The sequence below is a fragment of the Triturus cristatus genome, chromosome 9 (genome assembly GCF_964204655.1).
Source record: "Triturus cristatus chromosome 9, aTriCri1.1, whole genome shotgun sequence".
Lineage (NCBI taxonomy): Eukaryota > Metazoa > Chordata > Amphibia > Caudata > Salamandridae > Triturus > Triturus cristatus.
The window spans coordinates 53,887,742-53,906,455 of record NC_140592.1 but is presented as its reverse complement, the minus strand read 5'-3'; the positions used below and the strand labels follow the sequence as shown (position 1 = coordinate 53,906,455).

Sequence of the window (18,714 nt, the reverse complement as noted above, 5' to 3'; positions counted from 1 at the left end):
CCACCCCAGGAGGATGCAGGCCTGTTGCCTGCTCTAGGGAAAGGTATGCAGCAGTGCTTAATTTGAGGCGGTGCTTGGCACCCGCACTTAATTGTCAGGACCGGGGCCTGTGACAGTCTGCCACAAGGTGGCACTGTCTGGCTAATTTAGAGAGGACCACAACAACAGTTAATTGTTAACTCAATATACATTAAAAAATAATATTATCTTCCACCCAAGCCATTCTTTTAGCTTTTGGGGCCTGACATAGTCTGAACTTTCACACTTGTAGGAATCTGAATGTTAGTACTTGTGTTGTTACTATCATTGGCGGCGCTGGCAGGGGCAATGTGTGGTACAAGGTGCAGTGGAATGCATGACATTTTAACGCGTACTAATACCATGCGTGCCATTACAACGCGAGTATTACCACGCCAATGCGTTTACAATGACCTACCATTACAACAGAAACTTTTACCACGCATATGCCTTTACCATGCATTCCATTACAATGCAAAGGCATGCGTGATAAAGACATGCACTTGGTAAAAGTGTTGACGGTAGTTAAATGACTATATATATATATATATATATATATATGTGTGTGTTTGTGTGAGGGTGTATATATATATGTTTTTATACACATATTTGTGTGTATATATATATATATATATATATTAACTTAAAAAACCATAGGTTTCACACATGTTATAGTTAGGTGGATATTTCACTCGTAAAAACCAATGAAATTCCACCTTTATAGTTAGTTCAGATAACTATAACTCGCGCGCCCGCAATCCTCTGCTCATGACGTCACATATTACATCACTGATGACATGGTCAGTGGCATCACTCTTGACATCACTGATGACATCATCCTTGTGATAGAGTGGCGGTCGCGCGAGTTATAGATATCTGAACTAACTATAACGGTGGAATTTCATTGTTTTTTTACGAGTGAAATATCCACCTAACTATAACATGTGTGAAACCTATGGTTTTTTAAGTGAATTTGCAAGGTTTTTTAAATGCTAATTCCTAACTATAACGTGTGTGAAACCTATGGTTTTTTCAGTGAATTTGTACGTTTTTTTAAATGCTAAATTATGTATGTATTATTATTTTTTATATATATTTATTTTTCAATAAACTATGTATAAACATTATTTTTTTTTTTTTATGGTTTTCACCGTGCGCGCACGGTGCGTGCACCCCCGCGATTTAAAAAAAAAAAGTAAATGTTTTTTTCTGCCTTCGGGGTCCTTCAGGGACCCCCTGACAAAGGCTAGGGGGGTCAGGAACTCTCTACCCTGCCCCCTTTTCACGTTCGCCACCTTCCTTTTCCACTCTCGCACTGAAAATAAACATAATGGCGGCCGACACTTCCTGATTTTGACCGATTCGAACGTTGACTGACATGTAACAACCAATCAGAATTACGCTCGCGCACGTTAGGGTGCGCGCACGGTGCGCGCACGGTGCGTGCACGGTGCGCGGCTATAGATATGTATGTGCTTTTAACTGCAATTTTCTCAGGAACTACTGAACAGATTGACTCCATATATGCAAAAGGCACATCCCTGACCTGAGGACTACCTCTCTGCCAAACTTCAAGTAATTCTGTTCAGCCGTTCGGGCTGTACCTTCGACTAAAGGTCCTATGGGAAAATGCATGGGGAAAACGCGTTTTGGGACCCCCCTTTTTTCTCGGCCCCCGCTTGATGAATCCCCCCGAGAATTTCAGGGTAGGAGCTGAGCGGAGCGCCCCATTAGTTTTGAAAATGTTGCGAAGATTCGTCAACCGGTGCCAAAGTTATTCAAAATAGAATTTTGAGATTTCCTATGGAAACACGGTCTTAACTATAACTATCTACTGGCGACCGCCCGTAGATAATATATATGTGTATATATATATTTTTTTTAATATATTTTTTAGCCCCAAATATTTTTAACCCCCCATAAACCCTAAAATTGCCATTCCCACCCAAAATCCCAAATCCACCCTAAACCCTAAAATTGCCATTCCCACCCAAAAACCCAAACCCACCCTAAACCCCCAGAAGGATGCGGGCCTGTAGTCTGCTCTAGGGTGGGGTGTGCAGACAGGGACTCACGCCTGGGAGGATACAGGTCTGTACTTGGCTCTAGGGTGGGTTGTGCAGACTGGGACCCACCCCATGGAGGATACAGGTCTGTACTTGACTCTAGGGTGGGTTGTGCAGACAGGGACCCACCCCAGGGAGGATACAGGTCTGTACTTGGCTCTAGGGTGGGTTGTGCAGACAGGCACCCACTCCAGAGTATGCAGGTCTGTACTTGGCTCTAGGGTGGGTTGTGCAGACAGGGACCCACCCCTGGGAGGATACAGGTCTGTACTTGGCTCTAGGGTGGGTTGTGCAGACAGGGACCCACCCCTGGAAGGATACAGGTCTGTACTTGGCTCTAGGGTGGGTTGTGCAGACAGGGACCCACCCCAGGGAGGATACAGGTCTGTACTTGGCTCTAAGGTGGGGTGTGCAGACAGGGACCCACCCCAGGGAGGATACAGGTCTGTACTTGGCTCTAGGGTGGGTTGTGCAGACAGGGACCCACTCCAGAGGTTCCAGGACTGTAGTCTGCTCTAGAGTGGATTGTGCAGACAGGGACCCACCCCTGGGAGGATACAGGTCTGTACTTGGATCTAGGGTGGGTTGTGCAGACAGGGACCCACTCCAGAGGATGCAGGACTGTAGTCTGCTCTAGAGTGGATTGTGCAGACAGGGACCCACCCCAGGGAGGATACAGGTCTGTACTTGGCTCTAGGGTGGGTTGTGCAGACAGGGACCCACTCCAGAGGATGCAGGACGGTAGTCTGCTCTAGAGTGGATTGTGCAGACAGGGACCCACCCCTGGGAGGATACAGGTCTGTACTTGGATCTAGGGTGGGTTGTGCAGACAGGAGCCCACTCCAGAGGATGCAGGACTGTAGTCTGCTCTAGAGTGGAGTGTGCAGACAGGGACCCACCCCTGGGAGGATACAGGTCTGTACTTGGCTCTAGGGTGGGTTGTGCAGACAGGGACCCACTCCAGAGGATGCAGGACGGTAGTCTGCTCTAGAGTGGATTGTGCAGACAGGGACTCGCCCCTGGGAGGATACAGGTCTGTACTTGGCTCTAGGGTGGGTTGTGCAGACAGGGACCCACTCCAGAGGATGCAGGACTGTAGTCTGCTCTAGAGTGGAGTGTGCAGACCATCCCTGGGAGGATACAGATCTGTACTTGGCTCTAGGGTGGGTTGTGCAGACAGGGACCCACTCCAGAGGATGCAGGACTGTAGTCTGCTCTAGAGTGGATTGTGCAGACAGGGACCCACCCCTGGGAGGATACAGGTCTGTACTTGGATCTAGGGTGGGTTGTGCAGACAGGAGCCCACTCCAGAGGATGCAGGACTGTAGTCTGCTCTAGAGTGGAGTGTGCAGACAGGGACTCACCCCTGGGAGGATACAGGTCTGTACTTGGCTCTAGGGTGGGTTGTGCAGACAGGGACCCACTCCAGAGGATGCAGCACTGTAGTCTGCTCTAGAGTGGAGTGTGCAGACAGGGACTCACCCATGGGAGGATACAGGTCTGTAGGCTGGAGTGTGTAGATGAAAGGACCTCATGTGTGGAGTCTCGCAGGGATCATCACTCAGCCCCACACTTTTCGAACATATGCATGACTCCTCTGGCAGACATCATCAGATCCCACAGAATCAACATAATCTCTAACTCCGACAACACCCAGCTCATTTTTTCCCTCTCAGACGCCACTGCGACCACCAAGGCAAACTTCAGACAATGCGTGACCATTGTCTTTAATTGGATGTAAACTACCTCAAGCTTAACACAAACAAAACTGAAGTGACGATATTTGGGAATAAGAGCTCACCTTGGGACTCCAACTGGTGGCCGGCCCATCTTGGATCCACGCCCACCCCAACTTACAGCGCTAGCATCATAGAACTCATCCTGGACACAAACCTCCACAACAACCTCAACATAAAGACTCAGGTCAATGCCATCACCTCCTCGAGCTTCTGCATCCTCTGTATGTTATGTAAAATCTTCATGTGGCTACCACTGGACACCAGACATATCATCATGCAGACCTTAACTACAAGCAGATTGGACTATGACAATGCACTCTACGCTGACATCCCAACCCATCTGCTTCACAGACTTTAAACCATCCAAAACGCCACAGCCAAACTCGTCCTCGACTTCCCGTGCTTAACACGCGCCACGTCACTCCTCAGAGAGCTCCACTGGCTCCCCAGCCAGAAGCGCTGCTAGTTCAACCTTCTCACACACACATGGACCAGCATATCTCAATCACCGGCTTTACTTCTACTAACCCACCAGACAGGTTTGCTCAGCATTGCTCGCACACACCCCGTATTCACAGAAGCAGAACGAGAGGTCGATTATTCTCCTACCAAGCCACCAAATCCTGGAACAACCTCCCCCCAACACACCAGGGCCTCCTACTCACTTCTTGAATTCCACAAGAATCTGAAGACCTGGCTATTCAAATAGTCTTCTTGTGGGACCATCGAACCTGCCTGTATTAAAGCCCAGCCTCACTGCACGTCTACACTCACATACTCAGCATATGGATACCCTCAGGGTGACGAGCAGCGCTCTACGAATCCACCCTACATTACATGCAGGAATGTAGTCTGCTCTAGGGAGGGTTGTGCAGACAGGTACCCACCCCTGGGAGAATGCAGGCCTGTAGTCTGCTCTAGGGTGGGGTGTGCAAACAGGAATCCACCCCCGGGAGGATGCAGGACAGCAGTCTGCTCTAGGCTAGAGTGTGCAGAAAGGGACCCACCCTAGTAAGATGCAGGCCTGTAGTCTACTCTAAGATGAGATATATATATATAGACAGACACCCAGCCCCATCAGAATGTAGGGCTGTATTCTGCTCTAGGCTGAGGTGTGCAGAATGACCCGCACATAGGAGGATGTAAACCTGTACACCGCTCTAGGGTGGTGAATGCACATGGACTCACCCCGGGAAGGATACAGGAATGTAGTGTGCTCTAGGGTGCGATGTGCTGGCAGGGACCCACACCAATGAGGATGTAGGCCTGTTTTTTGCTTTAAGAGCAGTCAGTCAGTTCAAGTAGGATGCCGGTCTGTAATAGGGTCTAGGAATGGGGTATTAAAACAGAGAGCTATTCCCAACAGGATGCAGGCATTTGTTCAGCTCCAGGGTGGCGATGCAGATGTGGATGCCCCCCCAGCAGCATGCATTACTGTTCTAGTTTCTGGATTTGTAAAGCGCATGGCTGCCCGAGGGCTTCCCAGCGTTAGAGTAGAGAGCTGTATTAAGGACGGAGCCCATCAAGTGTGCAAAGGATCTTCCTCCCCAGCTTGATCTTTTGACTCTGGTTGTGCGGAGAAGGTGTAGATGGGAGGATCTTAATAATCTAGAGGGCGCATTGGTGGATATCAAGTTTCTGAGTTTTTCAGGGCCTTCATTGTTTATTGCCCTGCGAGTGATACATAGGGATTTGAACTTGACTCTTGCAGCGATTGGCAGCCAGTGGAGTTGTTTAAGGGATTCTCTGACACAGGCACCAATGTTCCCTTTTAAAGGGGATTTTTATGTACATAGATCAGTGGAGGAGAACTATACCGTTTTTTGTAGTCATATTACTTCCACTGTTAATCATACTGCCCCTTTGAAATGCTGCAAAAATAGAGGCAGACCCTCTGCTAGGTCGTTCAATGAAAAACTTAAAGACTTGAAATCAAAATGTAAACAGGCAGAACGAAAATGGAGAACGTACTATGCAGATGAGGATAAGTCTGCCTGGAAAGTGGCTATATCTCTTTATAAAAAAGAAATCTTTGCCGCTAAACAGGATTACTTCGCAGAGCTCATGCTGAACTCGTCGAATAAGTCCAAATGCGTTTTTAAATTAGTTCATGATCTCACTAATCCTCAGTGCTCACAGAATCAGATTCAGCCTACTCAAGATCTCTGCAATAGTTTAGCAACCTTCTTTTATGAAAAAATCAGTAATATCATCATGGGGCTTAATAATAAGATCTCTGGGGGGGAAGGATGTATGACTCCTAAAGTAGCTACCTCAATTGATAGTGTGGGCCGAGTGCCCTATGTAGGTATACAGACTGGGGAAGGGCCCGGTAAGCTGAGTCTCTTGGACCATTTTGAGCCCCTCTCGGAGGAGGAATTCAGTAGGCTCGCCCTAGGTGTCTCCTCAGGCTCTCCCTTGGACCCTCTCCCACAGAAAATTTGGAAGGAATTTGCCTCAGAACTTTTCCCCAGGCTTCGACAGATTTGTAATCAATCACTTTCTAGTGGAGTGGTACCATCTGGCTGAAAACAGGCTGTAGTTACACCAATCTTGAAGAAGGCCACTCTTGATTCAACCTGTCCGGGTAACTATCGGCCCATCTCTCTCCTCCCATACCCAGTGAAAATTCTCGAACGCCTGGTCAGCAAATCTTTGTCAGCATTTTTAGAACGCACTAGTTGCCTGGCTGATGTACAATTTGGCTTCCGTCTAGAACACGGAACAGAGTCAGCTCTAGTGACCGTGATGGATGACCTATGTCAGCTGGCAGACAGGGGACAATCAGCAATACTCATTTTGCTTGACCTGTCTGCCGCTTTCGACATGGTCAACCACGATATTTGGCTAGAGGAGGTGGGAGTAGTGGGCACTGCCCTAAATTGTTTTCGATCCTATCTATCTGGCAGGTGTCAGGCCGTGGCTCTTCCACCGTTCCAGTCAGCCTTCACTAATATCTATCATGGGGTTCCACAAGGATCTGCCATCAGCCCAATTTTATTCAACATTTATTTGAGCCCATTGATTAACACCAATCTGGCTCACAATGTAAAATTGGTAAACTATGTTGATGACACCCAGATTATTTTAGCCCTTGATGGAACCCAACCTAATGCCCTGGAGGAGTTTCATGCGTGCATGCATGACACAGCGCAGTGGTTACGAAATAACTCCCTACAATTCAATTCGGATAAGACCGAAATTCTGCACTGCACAGTTGGGAAGGTTCCTTTGCCTCTTCCGGGTGACTTCTGGCCTCTCGGCACTTCCACTCCCTTGGCGCCATCTACGACGGTGCGAAACCTGGGAGTCATGTTCAATGCCAACCTGTCATCGGAGACGCAAGTGAACAAGACGGTGGGGTGCTGTTTTGGCCTTATGAGAGCTCTAAGAAAGATCCTTCCATTGCTTCCAGTTCCGGCCAGAGCCTTGATTATCCAAGGCGCTATCTTAAGTAGACTTGACTACTGTAACGCCTTACTGTTGGAGTCCCCCAAGTATTTAATCCAGAGAATACAACGTGTTCAGAACACAGCAGCGAAACTAGCACTGTCCAGACCACGAGGTTCTTCTGCCTCAATGTGCCTAGCCGAGTTACACTGGCTTCCTGTGCAGCAAAGGATATATTTTAAATCCCTGTGCATTGGGTTCAGGGCGCTGCATGGACTAGGTCCTAAGCCACTACAGAAGAAACTGGTCTGGTACACTCCTGCCCCAAGTCTCCGTTCCTCTTCCGCGTATCTGGCAAAGATACCCAGATTCTACAGGGCCAGACTGGGAGGAAGATCTTTTCGTTATGCTGTTGCAAAACTCTGGAATGAACTTCCACTCGCTATCAGACAATGTAGTACCTTGTCCCTGTTCAGGAAAAGGATCAAAACGTGTCTGTTTCCTAGAAATTGATCCTGTTATATTTGAGTAATGCTCATTTTAGGCTCTTTTTTTATTTATCTCTCTTTTCGTCTTGCTCCTTGTTGGTCCGTGTTCACGTATCTTAAGCGCCGGGGTACCCGTAGGGTGTTTGTCGCGCTCTATAAATATTATATACAATACAATAAAATACAATACGTGGCTGGGGAGCTTGAGCAGGACCCTTGCTGCCGCGTTCTGCACAACCTGAAGTCTCTTGATCACAAAATTTGGTGAGCCAAGGTAAAGGAGTTGCCATAGTCCAGGTGGGAGACTATAAGTGACTGCATGGCAGTTTTTCTTAGCTGCTCTGGGATGAGGGCCATTTTCTTTCTGAGCATTCTTAAAAACCTGACGCATATTCCAGACAGTTTGTTTGCCTGGTGGTTCATTGCCAGGGTTCTATCCATACATATACCTTGGTGTTTTATAACTGGTTTAGGGTCTGGTGGATTACCCATACAAGAAGGCCAACTATACCGTGGCCTCGGTATGGCCATGTTGCCGTGTATCATTAGTTCTGTCTTCTCTCCGTTCAATTTTTGGCAACAATTCCACATCCAGTGAGACAGTTTATCCAAGCAGGAAGCCATTTGTTGGTTTCCATGGCTGGGGCCATTGGATAGAGAGACAATCAACTGGGTGTCATCTGCGTAAGATACCACTGAAATGCCAAACTCTTGCGCGATAGTGGCAAACTGTCTCACGTATATATTAAATAACATAGGGCTAAGGGAGGAACCCAGTGGTACCCCACATTTAATTGGCAGGTGCTCAGAAAACCAGTTACTTTCCATCACTTGGTAGGATCGATCTACCAAAAAAGAGGTAAGCCAGTCCATCGCTGTCTGGTGGTCTAGGGTTGAGAGAGGCAGATACAGACCTACCCCAGCAGAAAACAGACCTGTTTCCCTCCCTTTAGTAGGTATGCATTCAGATACCCTCAACATAATGTAACCCTGTATTTGCTTTCAGGCCTGGGCATGCAGACTGGAGCCCACCACCATCAGGAGGCACACATGCATTGTGTACAAGGAAGAGATGAAAAGAGAACCTGGTTACACCAGGGCACACCTTCTACAGTTGAAGTGAGCTCCCATCTAGAGAGCAGCATAACTTGACTGGATAGGTGGGTGACTCACTAGTCTAGCCTAAATGCATGGAGCATTGCCTCTGCCTACCGGTCACCAGCAGAAAAGTGACTGAAGGGGCAGAAGCGACTTAGATTGAGTTGCTTCTTCCTGGTGGATCAAGACGAGTGATGGCTATGAGTGGGCGATAAATAGATTTTTCTCACATCCGGCTTGCCAACGTTAAGTTGGCAAATGGAAATTGCTGTCTCCTAGTGCAATTTTTGGGCACTAGGATGGCACCCTGCGAGATTTTCTCAATGTGGAGGTTGCGGGTAGTTGCAACCATTTGCTGTGAGAAAGCAGCAACTTGAGTCCAAAATTTAGTCTAGCAGCAGCAAAGAAGCAACGTCCTGCGGTGCGCCGTGTTGTGCTGTTCGTGCTGATTTTGCAGTGTGGAACAAGCACCCGGCGCTAAAAATCAGCGCAAAATGCTGATACCACCGCCAGCTGCGGCCTGTGCAGGTAAGAGCGGTGGGGCCAGATAGGGGGGGAGTTTGACAGATGACCACAAGGGAAAATTTTCCCTTGTGGTAGTCTGTCGAAATCCCCCCTCCCCCCAATCCGGCCCCACCACTCTTACCTGCACGGGTCGCGGCTGTTCCACCCGCTTTTGGAACTCAGCTAAATCTCACAGTTTTTATGTAACTCCACGGAAATCCACGGAGTGAAACTTAGCGACTTGTGCCCACCCCTAGTGATGCCCTGTAAAACCCTCTGCGGCAGGTAATGTCCACTTTTGCTCCTCACCTGCCCCGCCTGTATGTGAACATGGTGTTCCAGCACCTGCCCTGTACCAATCTTTTATGCATTCTCTTGTTTTGTAGGTTGAAATTATGGAGCATTAATAATTTGCCTACTTTTGCAGCCGTGGACTTCGTCATTTCAAAGGGGCAGTGTACTTAGGACTTGAGCACAATTTCAGATGCAGGTTGCTTGGGATGCGAATGTTGATGGCATGCTGTTAGGTTTTGGATTTCTCCACCTATTTGGAGATGTCAGTTTTAAATTCATACATTTGTGCGTATGATTTAATAAAATCGGTACAAATTGGATGTTTAATCAATATGTGCCAGTTTTCACATATATCGTAGTTTCTCTCGGTAATCCTCGGTGTCCCCATTCTCTGTCGGTCCACAGCGTGTTCTACTTGTTAATCGGAGCTCTCTCCTGCCTGCCAGTAACTCCTAGGGGCAGATTAACAAGAAAGTGATGCATCTGTAAAGATGCGTCACTTTCGCTGCGCCACCCTGAGAAACCCTTGCGCCAGCATGGATGCGCCATATTTACAATACAGCCCACCGTGGCGCAAGGATTAACAGATGCGTCAGAAATTCTTACGCATCTGTTGATCCAAAAGTGATGCATTGCTGCTGTTGTGTCACGCAAGCACGACGCAACTCCAGCAATGCATCGAAGGCCTATTCCTATTGTGCTGCGTCACTCCTTATGCCTGCTTCAAGCTGGCGTAAGGTTTTGACGCAGTGGAGTCCTAGAAGTGGCGCAGTGAAATCTAGTAGATTTCACTGCATCACTTTTACGTGGCTTTCCTGCATGAGAACTCCCACCCTGCATACATTATCACTAATGCAGGTATAATGTGACACAGGACTTGACAACGTGACGCATGTCCTTAGATGCGTCACGTTGTAAATGGGCCGCATCTTTACACCGCCGCTGCGTCACAAAAAGTGACGCAACAGTGGGGCAAAAATGACACAAGGGGCTTGTAAATCTGCCCCCTAGTTTTTATGTAGCGCTTCACACGACATTACCTCCCGGTCCCTCCAGTCTCCTTCCCATTCCTTAGAAAATGGAGATGACCATCTGCATGACAGAAAAAAGAACAGGAGAATGCTGGGACACCTAGCATTTTGCATGACAAGTGCTACTGTTAGACAAGTTTTGTTTAAGTTTAACTCCGCCATCCTGTAGCCTGCTCCCTGGCACCGCATCCCGAGACCCAGAAGGAAACATAAACACTTCTGCAACTAGGACCCTGACCCCCCAGGTTGTTACCAGCCCCGCCCCCACCAGAACCCACAAATCAAGGCTTGACAATCAGAGCTGTGGGTAAAGGAGGCCATATTTATTATAAACCATCACATATATACATGACAGTATATCATCAATAAAATTCAAATTTCATACGACATATATTTATCAACTTTGATCACTGAACGATATTTTCATTTACGTTGATCATAACTTCATAATCTATCAGCAGAAATGACAGAACTTAAATTATCGACAAAGAATGTTCTCTATCGCTCCAGCACTAAGGTGCCTTCTGGCTCGCGCCCCCCAACGGAGAACCACACAAGGCGCAACCCACCTGCGTCCTTGAGATGTGAGCCCCTGCCATCTGGTCCTTGTCCGCCACCTGAGGGCCCCCCCCCCTCCACCACCAGGCGGCCCATCGGGCTCAATGGGAATAACCAGGGGATGATGCCCCATGCCCTAGTTTGTAAACTGGCACCCTTGCCCCCAGCGGGTGTCTCATTCTCCCTGGGGTGAGCTTACCGTATCTCCCACTCGGTGCTGGACTAGGGATATGCAGGAGGACTCCCCTTAACAATGTAAGGCAATTTATGTGACCTCGTTACCGCCACTCTTAATTCAACTTCCAACACCTTCTCAAGCTCTAACTCTAGGGATGGGTGGGTGGGAGATTCACGAAGTCCAATGCACACGGGGCCGGCACTGTAAGGAAAAAAGGATGAGGGCCTGGGCAATGGGCCCTAAATAGGCCCCTAGCCCTCTCCTTCTCCCCCATTACCGGCCCCGGCAGGAAATGACGTCAGTCTCGCCCCGGAAGTTCTAAACGTTGTTCGCGGCGACCAATCCCTCAGCCAGGAGCCACGAGGATGTGGCCGGGATCCCGGCGGCCGCGTCCTTATGGCTCGCTGCTTTACAGTATACGCTTTTACATTATGACCCACTCCCCCACAGTCACCTCCACCTATCGGTACACACACCATAGTGAACACACATACACACCACATACATATACACATTGCACACCCCACACAAATTACACTGCGCGCACATACACATAAACAATACATTTGCACCGCACACATACTACACTCACACTACAGTTATGCACCAGACAAACACACACGCACACAAACAATCCCCATGTGGGCAAATACGAACCTGTGAGTATGCTGTCTCCTTTTACACTTCACCCGAAGGGCAGAAAAATGCTGTCTCTGTGTACAGTAAAGCACAGTGATGCACTTTAGTGGGCAGCCGCCCATTAATGGGCGACTGCCACCCACACCCGATCGTCTATTTAGAAGGTCTAAAAAGAACGAGTTGAAACCATGCCACCAAACAGCACATCTGCCAAGGAAGGCCCCGGCGCTGGCACTATTGAGTGAGTGCGCTGTTGGTGATGGCGCCCAGAAGGAGCTTTCCCGGGTTGTCTCTGAGCGCGGTTTTACAAATAAGAGGCTGACAACTTGCAAATCCGTTTTGGTAACCTGCAATTTGCTTGCAATTTGTCACTGCAGGTAATTTATCATTGTCCGTGGCTGCTCGTCGCCTGACCAGTTTCCAGTCACGAATCTGCGCCGAGGCAGGAGGCAGGAGCTGGCTGCTCTGTGCGAGGTCTACAGTCTGGAAGAGCCGACACGCACACACACACACACACACACACATGCTTTGTTTTACCGTGCGCTGCTCTCTCTCCCGCCCCACAAGTGAGGTGTGCTGTCGCACCAATCGCTATCCTCAGGGATACACAGCCGTCCGCACCGGCGGCTGTTTACCTCTTTAACATTTCCTCAACAGTTTTCCTTTTTTAAATGTACCCTTCGCCTCTTAACCAGCATTCTGATCCCGCCCCCTTCGCCCCCACACCCAAGTCTTCACAACTGACATTTAACCTATCCGTAACCCGTGTCCCTTACACCCAACACTGTAAATAATGCAGTGAAATGACAACGATGAGGCGTCTGTGATGAAGTTGTTGTCAAACGGAAGTGCAGATGAGCGAATTGCATGACAATGACATGCATGCAAATAATGTTGTCAACACTGCCGCATAATTTGCTGCTTCCCTACCGCATAGTTCTAGTGGAACCTCACTATACAACGCTTACTTTACCGTGTGCTCCTCTCCCACTGCACACCACCCACGTCTCCTTTACTGTGGGCTGGTTTCTTAGGGCGCACCATCGGTATATCCTTTACTATTTGATGCTGTGTCCCAGTGCACACAACCCACAACTCTACGGTAGGCTACACTATCCCAGTGCCTCCTGCCTACACATCCTTCACTGGGCGCTACTATGTTCCAGTGCTCATCGCCCACACATCCTTTACGGTGGGCTACTCTATCCCAGTGCCTCCTGCCTACACGTCTTTTCCTGGGCGCTACTCTGTCCCAGTGCCTCCCGCCCTCACCTCCTTCACTGGGCGCTACTCTGTCCCAGTGCCTCCCGCCTTCACCTCCTTCACTGGGCTCTACTCTGCCCCAGTGCCTCCCGCCCTCTCCTCCTTCAATGAGCTCTACTCTGTCCCAGTGCCTCCCGCCCTCACCGCCTTCACTGGGCGCTACTCTGTCCCAGTGCCTCCCGCCCTCACCTCCTTCACGGGCCGCTACTCTGTCCCAGTGCCAACCGCCCTCCCCTCCTTCACTGGCCGCTACTCTGTCCCAGTGCCAACCGCCCTCCCCTCCTTCACTGGCCGCTACTCTGTCCCAGTGCCTCCCGCCCTTACCTCCTTCACTGGGCGCTACTCTGTCCCAGTGCCTCCCGCCCTCACCTCCTTCACTGGGCGCTACTCTGTCCCAGTGCCCCCCGCCTGGATGTCCCACCCACAGCAATTGCTTTTTGAACGAGATTAATAACCGTACCAATAATGTTTTTTGTATCTCTTCAATCCTATGTCTGGCGTGTGTCAACGCTCTATGTATAAGATGCCCCTATTACATATATAGGGGACCCATTGTATCTGCCTCGGAGATGGCATTGTTGGACCACCGTGTTATATATCATTCAAAATCTGCGACACACATGTCTATCCTTCCATTAGTTAAAAGCATCACTCCTGGAAATGATGGCAGCCCAGCGAATTGCAGATTTGGAATCCACTACCGTTTCCGAAATGACAAAACGCGTATAGGCAATATGTGTACTGGTCATACAACGGAGTGAGATGCAACGATATCTGTCTGTCTGTCTATCCTATCGATCTATCTATCTATCTATCTATCTATCTATCTATCTATCTATCTATCTATCTATCTATCTATCTATCTATCTATCTATCTATCTATCTATCTATCTCTGTATGGTGGCATGAGATGCAACGATATCTATCTATCCATCTATCTAGGTGTCTGGCGGCATGGGATGCAACCATTATCTATCTATCTATCTATCTATCCTATCTATCTATCTATCTATCTATCTATCTATCTATCTATCTATCTATCTATCTATCTATCTATCTATCTATCTATCTATCTCTGTATGGCGGCATGAGATGCAACGATATCTATCTATCCATCTATCTATGTGTCCGGCGGCATGGGATGCAACATCTATCTATCTATCTATCTATCTATCCATCCATCCATCCATCCATCCATCCATCCATCCATCCATCCATCCATCCATCCATCCATCCATCCATCCATCCATCCATCCATCCATCTATCTATCTATCTATCTATCTATCTATCTATCTGTCTATCTATCTATCTATCTATCTATCTATCTATCTCTGTATGGCGGCATGAGATGCAACGATATCTATCTATCCATCTATCTATGTGTCCGGCGGCATGGGATGCAACATCTATCTATCTATCTATCTATCTATCTATCTATCTATCTATCTATCTATCTATCTATCTATCTATCTATCTATCTATCTATCTATCTATCTATCTATCTATCTATCTATCTATCTATCTATCTATCTATCTATCTATCTATCTCTGTCTTGCGGGGTGAGATGCAATGATAATCTGTCTGTCTGGCAGTGAATTAGGGTAATCTATATATCTATGTCTGGCTGCGTGAGATACAAGGATAATCTATATCTGTCTGTCTGGCAGTGCGATAGGGTAATCTATCTATCTATCTCTTTCTCTCTGTCTGTCTGCCTGTTTATGTTATGCCGAAGCTACCTACACGGTGTCATATTAAAATGGCCGTAAGGCTGCCTTTGACCAGCCGTTGATACTTCAGGCGCTTGTGAATAAATGTAAATAAAAGGCAGCGCTGAGAGGGCCCGGCGGTGCCTGCGCCCTTCTCCCTACAAAAGGCTGCGGAGCTTAACACGCTAAGCTTTTTAAAGCGGCTCGGGCACAGGGCAGGTGCACCGTGTGTGCTGGGGTGGGGGATGCCAGCAAAGGCCCCCGTCCATCGGCTGAGCTCCGATTCGGGGGCAGGAGCTGCGTGTCTGCCAGCAGGACCCCCATCACCCAAACGGAATCTCTGGGCGGGAGGGTGATGGTCCAGCATCCCCAGCCCTCCCATCCACGCCATTATTACATACTCTTCTCATCTCTTTTTAAAAACATACCTAGGGCCGGGAGCTGATGCAGCGACCGGAACACCCAAGGAATGCTCTGCGCCGTCCAAAATGTTACCGCGGGGGCATTGGCGGCGGGGGCTGCTCATTAGGAGAGGAGTTTACATGTAAATGTAGGAGGGAGAGGATGGTTAACATTTGAAATACAGTATTCTGCGTCGTGAAGACTTTGGAGCGCAAATATCGTAAAATCCACCACGGCGCTACCGGAGCTCTACCCGGCAGCGGCTGGCTGGGAATCTGCGCGTTGCGGCATTTCATAGCGTTCGCCCGGTGGTTGTCGGGGGAGACTGAACCGCACTACTGCCTCTGTTACTAGACAGCATTCCGTGGATAGGGGTCTGCAGAGGTTCGAGGGCCCCTGGTGCCAGCCTGGAGTCCGTGGAATAACTGGAAGCATCGAAGTATTCCACGAAACCCGTGGCGGTACCTGCACGAGCAAGGAAAGCAATGCCCCCCCCCCCCCCCAACGATTGCAAGACACACAGAAAACACGTATTACCCCCCCCCCCCCCCCCCACCACCACCACCCCCCTCCCGCCCCCTTACCAATAACACCAGTAGTGGTGCTGGTGTTGACTGCCAGGGAGAGGGCTCGGCACACCAGGCCCTGCGTTAACTGTGTGCGGTGGAAGCTGGCGCCTGCCAGGGGGCATCAGGAAGAGGCGCAAACACGGCGGGGCTGTGCCAGGAGCTGTACACAGAAGCAGGCAGCAGAGTACGGGCTTGTGGCAGCTGTCGCTACCGGCAGCTGTCGCTACCGGCCGCGGTGCCACCGTGCGCCAGCGCGCACTCATTCTGCACATCTCACAGGGCAGAAGCGGCCGAAGAAAATGTAAATTCAGAGAGTACCTCCCGGGGCTGCTGCCCTTGACGGACAGATTTCACCTGTCAGTTTGTGTTCGACATGTAACAAGGGAGACATTCTGTACTCGAGACAGCACCCAAGGAGGTATGGAAACGGGCACCTTTCCAGGGACGTGAGGTGCATTAGCCCTTCAAACTCCCGGTGCTCAGGACGGCTTTGCATTCCCATGGACTGCTAGAAAGAGGAAGGGACCTTTCAACACCTGATCAAGGCAGAACTTTCACTAGAATCGTTTATCATTAAAAAAAATAAGCGTAAGTATTTCGGCCACATAATGCGAATAGAAGCCTCCTTGGAAAAATAATATTATGTTGAGGATTTTAAGTTGGGGATGATAAAAGAAAAGCGGAAAGGAGGCAGTGGCGAGAGGCAATCCAGAAGGATACATCAAAGAATCCCCAAGACCTAAAGAATTCTGTTAAACTCCAAAACAACTGGAGGGATTCTATCCATGGACTCAGCAGACTGATGGGTACAACAACCGAGGGCCCACACCTTCTGGTTAGCCCTAAAGATCAGGAAACATGTACCAGCACATGCCTAGCCTTCCAGAGAGGGCTGTATGTTGGACTCTCTGAAACCATACCCTCTGGGCACCAATGAGGACATCAGACGGGCCCATTCACAAATCCGCTCTTCAAATATAATGCAAAGGACAAAAAATAAAGAGCCGGTGACGATGCCAATATCTTTTGAAATGAGTGCCCTCTCAGTCAATCAGTTTCAAGACTTTATTCAGGCGAATGCGGCCATAAAAGTACAGATGATAAAAAGTATTTCATAAATAGAGGGCATTACAAGTTTCAGGGCACATCCAGGGGTAAATCAGTTATTTTCAAGAAAGATACTTCATAGGATGTATGCCAATGATAACATACCGAAAACATTAGAAAAAAATGCGTGTCTTAGACTAAAAACTAAAAAATGTAAGAGTTCAAAAATGAAATCAGTTCCTAACAGACGAATACGATGAGGGCGGGTAGTTATGCTGAGCCATGCGGGGTAGTTATGCTGAGCCATGCGGGGTAGTTATGCTGAGCCATGCGGGGCAGTTATGCTGAGCCATGCGGGGTAGTTATGCTGAGCCATGCGGGGTAGTTATGCTGAGCCATGCGGGTAGTTATGCTGAGCCATGCGGGGTAGTTATGCTGAGCCATGCGGGGTAGTTATGCTGAGCCATGCGGGGTAGTTATGCTGAGCCATGCGGGGTAGTTATGCTGAGCCATGCGGGGTAGTTATGCTGAGCCATGCGGGGTAGTTATGCTGAGCCATGCGGGGTAGTTATGCTGAGCCATGCGGGGTAGTTATGTTGAGCCATGCGGGGTAGTTATGCTGAGCCATGCGGGGTAGTTATGTTGAGCCATATTTGTAACCCCAGTGAAAGGCGGACACAATGTCCCACTGCCAGGCACATGTTCTCATCATCCAACCTTTGCAATCGCTCAAAAGCCTCCTTTTGGGAGCTCGTATTAGAGGAGTGGCACGTAGAGCACAGACATCGCTTCCTGGCATGGGCATGCAGAGTGCAAATACAATAAGGTGCATTATTGCTTGAGGGGCATGGTTATTGCAGGGACATCCAGACAGTGGTTCTCCCCAGACTATCGTGCGGAGAAAAGCAACTATCGGAAGCAATAGACTGAATCGTCGCCTTGTTACATAAAACCTAAGGTTCCCATTCGGAAACCAGGAGCGCCCTCTCCCAGAAAAAAAGGTGCCTGTGTGTTGTTCTCCCAGAAAAGAGTCAAAAGTGAAACATAGACCACCCATCCTGTAACACATCAAGACTTGTGTACGCGCTGAACCAGTCTGCTATCCTCAGCTGGAGGGTGCCAACACATGCCATCAACACTGCTAACTGGATTCACAGTGGTGATACAGGGGGGCTGCTGTGCACCCTTACCTGTGCCTCCCCTACTCTCCCAGTGCCAGAGTGAGCTTCCGGTCAGCTCCGACCGTCGGCATCACTCGCAGTAATCACAGCTGTGATGCAGCGATGGCTGCCTGCAGTCTTACCTGCCTCCTGGGGTTTGCCTGCTTCCCTGCTCTCCCAGTGCCAGAGTGAGCTGCAGCGGCGGCGCCGGCACATCTGGATCTCGGCACACCCTGGCCCTTCCCTCCCCCGCGCAGTGTCGCTGCTAGGAGGGCTCCCTCTCCCCCTCCCCTGCCCGCCCCTCGCCTCGGTGTATTTATGCCCAGCACACAGGAGCGGTCCCCTCGCCTCCGTTCACTCCAGTGCAGCATCTGTGCGCGCACGCAGCGCCCTCAGCCGCGCACCTTTTGTTCCCTCTTCCCGTCTCCGACTTCAACAAACGGATATTACCGCAGCATAGAAAAGCGGGGTACCGCCCACTGGCCAACCTTCGCCCCTCAGAAGGACTCCCGCTTTTATCCTCTCGCCTTACTCCACCTGCTCTGCCAGAAGGCGCGCG

The 18,714-nt window shown here is 49.2% G+C and overlaps 1 protein-coding gene across 1 annotated transcript in view; it reads right to left on the bottom strand.

Moving 5' to 3' along the window:
• GATA2 (GATA binding protein 2) overlaps positions 1-18,399 on the bottom strand; it is a 53,814-nt gene extending 35,415 nt beyond the window's left edge. Inside the window, exon 1 of the mRNA XM_085624386.1 lies at positions 18,299-18,399. The gene's annotated coding sequence lies outside the window, so the exon portion shown is untranslated. The remainder of the gene's footprint in view (positions 1-18,298) is intronic.
• Between the last annotated feature and the right edge of the window lie 315 nt (positions 18,400-18,714).